Source organism: Stegastes partitus, unplaced genomic scaffold (assembly GCF_000690725.1).
Source record: "Stegastes partitus isolate 25-593 unplaced genomic scaffold, Stegastes_partitus-1.0.2 Scaffold427, whole genome shotgun sequence".
In the NCBI taxonomy this organism is placed as follows: Eukaryota; Metazoa; Chordata; class Actinopteri; family Pomacentridae; genus Stegastes; species Stegastes partitus.
Genome location: NW_007578158.1, coordinates 285721 through 291720, shown reverse-complemented (window position 1 = coordinate 291720; position 6000 = coordinate 285721). Strand labels below are relative to the sequence as shown.

The following is a 6000-nucleotide window of genomic DNA, read 5'->3' as shown; positions in this document are numbered from 1 at the left end:
AAAAAAAAAAAAAAGGATCCTTTATTTCATTGTTACTCTGACCTCCTGCTTCACAAAGTCACAACTTTCTATGGCCGTGCCAAGAGAAAGAAAAAAAAAAAAATAGCCTGTACTTTAAGTGTTAGGCTCTCAGGAGGATTTCATTATGTACACACAGGATCCCAGAGAGACTTCAGGTAACACGCAATTCTCCGGGAAAGCAAAATGTCTGAAACATAGAACATTTGGAGGTTCTACATCTAATCTGGTCAGACAGCTTGCAAGTAATTTAGCTCTAGAAATTGAAGTTAGTACCGCACTTTAGTTCGGTAGTTCACTCAGGAAGCCGCCGTGCATCGCAGTGTCTCGGAAAGCAAAAAATGGTTTGAGAGTCTTTTTGTGTTGTGCTGTTTGGCTGTTAATCAGTGTCGACATCAGCCAGCGAAACAAAAGCAAATTAGGGATGTGCATGATTAGTCAACTAATTATTTAAATGCTGCTATGCTGACTTATCAGCACTAAAAAATTCTATTTGGTTATACTGATTATTATTAGTGTTTTATTCTTGTACAAGGCCGTTGTGTTGAAGATGTTTAGCACCTTTATGGAAACAGCGCGATCATGGCAAGAAGCAGAGAGAACTCAAAAATACCTTCTGTGCAGGAAAACAGCATTACATTGATATTTGTCATGAAAACCAAAAAACAAGTGAATTTCTTTGTTTATATGTTTCATTTTAAAAAAAAATTAGCATTAACTGGGGTCACAATATGTAAAATTGGTGCCCAAAGATGTTATCAATACTGGAAAACATGGTGGCTGCTATAAATATTTGAACCTCACTGCTCTGTGTAAACACAGCCTGCAGTTCAGCCGACAAGTATGTAAGAGTTTTTGTCACATTAGTCAAACCTAATACAGTCAAGGCTTCATAGATTATTTTAAAAATATTTTTTAAAAATAAAATCTGGTACAAATAGTTTGTTTGTGTTCTGAGTGATTTTCATGAACTATTATGATTTTAGGCTCAGAGTTGGTTGATTCTCCAGACTGAATGGCACAGCATAGATAAATAGTTGGAGGATGATTGGATTTAGAGGATGATTGGAAAGTTCAAGATCAGTCCTTTTTGTACAGTTTCAGGCTAATAAATGGTGCATTTCTGGCATTATTGTAAAAACGACGTGCCTTTCAAATCTGCTGGCAGGTTTTTAGTTTTACATTATTAATCTGCAGGAAAGATGGCTGCTTATGCCTGCATTGCTAATTCCAGGCCAAACATATATGATATTGTTTACCTGCAGGTGCTGTGTTTCCACTTGGTCTTAAAAGATAATGCAGTTAGTAAGCAGTTAGTAGCAGTTATAAGATATGCTTCCACTTAATGGTGTTGAAGACAAAGGCTTCCAGAGCCTGAATACATGATGTCGGGTGCAAAATGGTCACTGGAGCACAAATGCTGTTTTCTAACTGTCAGACTAGTTATCTAGCCTTTTTTACAAATCTAAATTGTAAATAAATAAAATAGTTTCTTTCTGTCTTCCTTCTCCTGTTCCAGAAAACCTACAGTTTAAATTCAGATGGTCTCCTCTATATCAGGTTCTTCAGCTTCGTCAGATCAATAAATTTGTGGTTTGTTTTGCACCTGCAGTTATGACACTACAGCAGAAGTTGCTTCTTCGGGTGTTTTCATCAGAGGAAAGATTTTGGGGAGAGCAGGAGTATATCACAGTTTTAAAATTGGTCCCTGGCTTACAGTAAAAGCCTTATTAAGGGTTGACTGAGGCCATGCTATTCATTTCTATTAACGTCTTGAGTGCCTGGTTACACACCGTCACACACACACCTGGGAGCTTTGTAGTGGAACCACAACATTTTAACTGCACTGCTCCGTTCTTTTAGAGGTGTTCAGTTCTTTGCTGAAGTTCTCAATAGAGCTTCACTTCCACAAATGCAGTTTGTGCATGCAGCTTTTTTTTAAATTTTATTTTATTTTTGAAGGACGGTGTTTGTTAGGTGATTTTCAACGTTAGTCATATTTGTGTTGAAGTGCAAAGTGATGAAGAGGAGCATTTTCTGAGAGAGCAGGGGGAAGACTGAAATTCAAGTTTTGCAGGTTAAACCTTTTTTGCAGGTTTGAAAGGCACTTATCTTTAAAAAAAAAAAAAAAAAAAAGCCCAAATTGCACCATTTTACCCAGTTTGCATGATCAAGATGAACCTAATCTCAGCTCAAAATCATGACATTTTATCAAAATATAGTTTTTCTACATGGCTCCTATAAAACTTCCCAAAATAAATCTCATCTATCTCATCCATTTCTGTAGAAAACAAAAAAATATTTGGATTCCAGCTCAACTGGGAAGCTATGACTGACTCAGCTGCAACCAACAGTCACCTGACAAAAATTCAGGGACTTTCTAGATCAGCAGTCCCCAACCACCGGGCCGCGGACCGGTACCGGGCCGTGGGTCATTTGGTACCGGGCCGCACAGATAGAATAAAAACGTTTTATTGGTTTATTTTTATTTCCAGCGGAGTCTGCAGGGTGTTTTATTTTGAAACATGACTAGCTCGTCTTCCCGTCACTTCCGTTTGTGCTCGTTTCCCGCACTTGACTGTCAGTTTTTATGCCTGGCTGCTAAACGAAGCCGTAGTCAAAAACAAACGTCTCAGGAGAGCTGCTTTGGAAAGTGGGAGAGACTTAATACTGAGACAGAGAAAAAGTAAACATGTTAAGCAATAAAAATTAACTTTATTTATTTATTAAACTTTTCAACAGAAAAAAAACAATTATTATTTGTTATCTGCGTAATGACCGGTCCGTAGAAAAATTTCTTGCTTAAAACCGGTCCGTGGTGCAAAAAAGGTTGAAGACCGCTGTTCTAGATGAACTACACTGAACTGGAGGTTGTGTGTACCCAAACCAGAGAAGAGACAAATATGGGAACAAATTTAAAATGTGAGCAGTAAAATATCTATAGTATGTAGAGCCAACATTTTCCCAGTTTTGGTAACACTTCGAACAATGGCATACATGTCGATCCCAGTTAGGTTTTTTTTTTGCTAGTTTTTATTTTTTTACTTATTTTTTGGTTTTTGTACAACAACAAAAAGCAATCCAGCTTTCGAGTTTTCTGTTGTATGATTTATAGTAACAACAGTTTCTTACTGCACATAAGGCATTTTTGGGTTTTCTCTGCTTATAGCTATGCTTGTGCTGTTTTCACAGAGGTACAGGACTTCATACTGCAGTGAAAAATGAGAATACAGTAAGTAAATAGTAAGTCAAATGGGGCAGAAACAAAGAATGTCAAGTCCACTTTTCATCCATCCACCCAAATTTACTCCCTCCAGGACTAAACAATCACTACACAGCTTCTTAATGTAGTTACACTTATGTAAATAGAGTCAGTGCCCCTGACAGAGTGCTAAACCTTTATTAGGGGGCCTATTTTAGCATCCTGATATAAAATCTGCTCAGCTTTTCTGACAGACATTGACTTGGTTGCAGTTTTCACTGACCCTTCAAAACAGAAGTGAAAATAGTGTAAAGATTGCAGATGTTGTCATTTATAGTGGTGGAAACGGTGACCAAATGGAAAATAACACAAGAAAATATGAGGACTGCTTTGTCACGAGTGGTAGCATAGTGCTCGATAGGCTCCATACTGGCTGTCTCAGGAGTTATATACGCTTGAAGACCCCTCATGTATACATTTTTTCTCTGCCTTTAAATGGTGAAGCATCCATCAAAGCTAAATATTCTAAAGCTCTCGGTTAGCAGCCTCAAAAGTGCGGCTTGAAACAGACTTCAGAAATTAAAACTGTGCAGTGATCCATCGCTAGGAAACTTTTTCTAACCTTTAAAAGGTTACAAATGAAGAGGGTGCTGTTAAACGTAAAGCTGCAGAGAATGGAACAGCCAGAGGAGAAGGATATCTTCTGAGGCAATCCTTAGCTGTGGTCTATCACAGTTTCTGGGCACCACAGGATCCTTTTTTTTTCTTCCTTCTCCACCAACCTTTTTGTACCTGAGTCTTATCTCCTCTGTCCGTCTCTTTCCCCTCGTACCCATTTTGCTCATATTCGTTCTTTGCTCTTATCCTTTTTGCCGTTGTCAGTGTAAATGACCTTTGTCAAAATAACGTCCATGAAAGGGAGGAAGAAAGACATAAAAAAAAAAAGAGGGGAGAGTGGACCAAAATCAAAAGGGCTGGACTGAACATGATGTAATGTAATGAAAGTGATATGAAATGTTGAACAGTGAGGGAGCGAATGGGCTTCAGATGTCCACAGTTGCAGGATATTTTAAGGCGAGAAGAAGTGCATTTTATGAAATTCTGGATCCAGGTTTAAAACCAGTTTAAATGTCCAGCTGCTGTTACTGGAGATGGAAGTATTCCTTGAGCTTGAGCCGCCATTCTTTGAAAAACGTCAGAAAGTGAAGAGTAAAAGACACCGACTGACCGTGACTGACTGCTCTTCATTTTAATCTGCCGATCTCTCTGTCGCGGTTTCTATCGATCGGAGGCCTGTTTAGCAGCTTAAACCCGCCGCAGGTGTCAGAATTTGTTTCAAACGCATTGATTGTTTTGAATGGTTCAGCCTCGTGCTGGAAATATCAGACGGCACTTCAAACCACTTTAACACGCCGGTGCTAAAATTCGTGTATTTGTCGACTGAGGACGGAACGACTGCTGCGGCTGCTGAACTGTTATTAAATGGCCTCACTAAAATGTCCACTTCCAGAGCTGCAACACTAAACCTGACACGGGCAGTGATGCATAGGGCAAGTTTTTGGATCGTCTCCAAGGATGTGCTTTCCTTTTTATTTATTTATTTATTTTTTTCCTCACTGAAATTTTGCCCTCTGGGTGTTGGCTTCTTTAGTTCCAGGGTCGCTCTCATCCATCTAAATTTTTCCAACAACAACATATGAGTGCATGTCCTTGAAGAAATACCATCTTTTTAAGATGTATTTTCTTTTATTCTGTATTTACCTCCCTTCCTCAATGGCTGGTGTTTCGTAGAAGCAGTGAGTAAATGTGTGCATCTCTTTTGAATCGTTTTCTGACCACTTTTCTTGGTGAAACTTATCTGCTCTGTTACGAGGTGTGCCCACCAAAGCGGTTTTTGTTGGTTGAAAAATCCCAAGGCCCTCTTCTAGGAACGTTGTAGCTGCGCAGTGTTCTTTTGAACTGGGACACTTTGGTTGTCAATATGTGGAAAATGTGCAAAAGTAATGTGTTGCAAGCTGACTGCAGCTAACTTGGTAGACGCTCAGCGCATTAAATGTTCCCCCAAGTATTCTTTTTCATTTTAACAAGCGTCTGAGGATGTCATCAGGTAAAAACGTGGACACTCACTGTTAAATTCTCTGTTGTTGTACAGTCATTGTTTTGCATGTGGAAAAACGGGATGTGATGGTTGGTCGGTGTGGTATTTGTCCCTCCCCTCTTCCTCTGTGATTGGCCGACTGGGTTAAGAGCGACGATTGTGACAGTGACAGATTTGTCAACTGTCAGCAACAAGAAAAAAACGCCATGCAGGCAGACACTCAGCATCTCGTCACGCTGCTAGGGTTTCTAGCATGGTGTCAATATACAGCACTGCTATTGCAAACAATTGGAAAAAACAAAAAATGCTGGTCTCAGGAAAACACATTTTGCCAACCACAAGGTCTGACTGCATCATAAAGTGTCTTGTAATGCTTCTGAATTTCATTCCAAACTTTGGAAGATGTCCACTTGATTTCCACTGTTAAAGCCTCATATTAGAATCAAATTAACTTTTGAATACTTATCCCCACAAAATATGGATTTTGCTTTTATCACTTACACTGAAAGTATCTTGGCATAGACAGAAAGCATGACTGCAGCAAGCAGAATCTGTTTGAGAGCTCATTTTTGCATCTGTTTATTTTAGAAGTGATTTAAAAGATCTAAATGTATCATGTAACCCTCTGAACTCCAAGTAGTTTCTTGCAGATTTTTGCATTGGCCACATTTTTACTCAATAA

General features: G+C 39.0%; 1 protein-coding gene across 1 annotated transcript in view; it reads left to right on the top strand.

Moving 5' to 3' along the window:
* grin2da (glutamate receptor, ionotropic, N-methyl D-aspartate 2D, a) overlaps positions 1–6000 on the top strand; it is a 206682-nt gene that overhangs the window by 13440 nt on the left and 187242 nt on the right. The gene's annotated exons all lie outside the window — the stretch shown is intronic.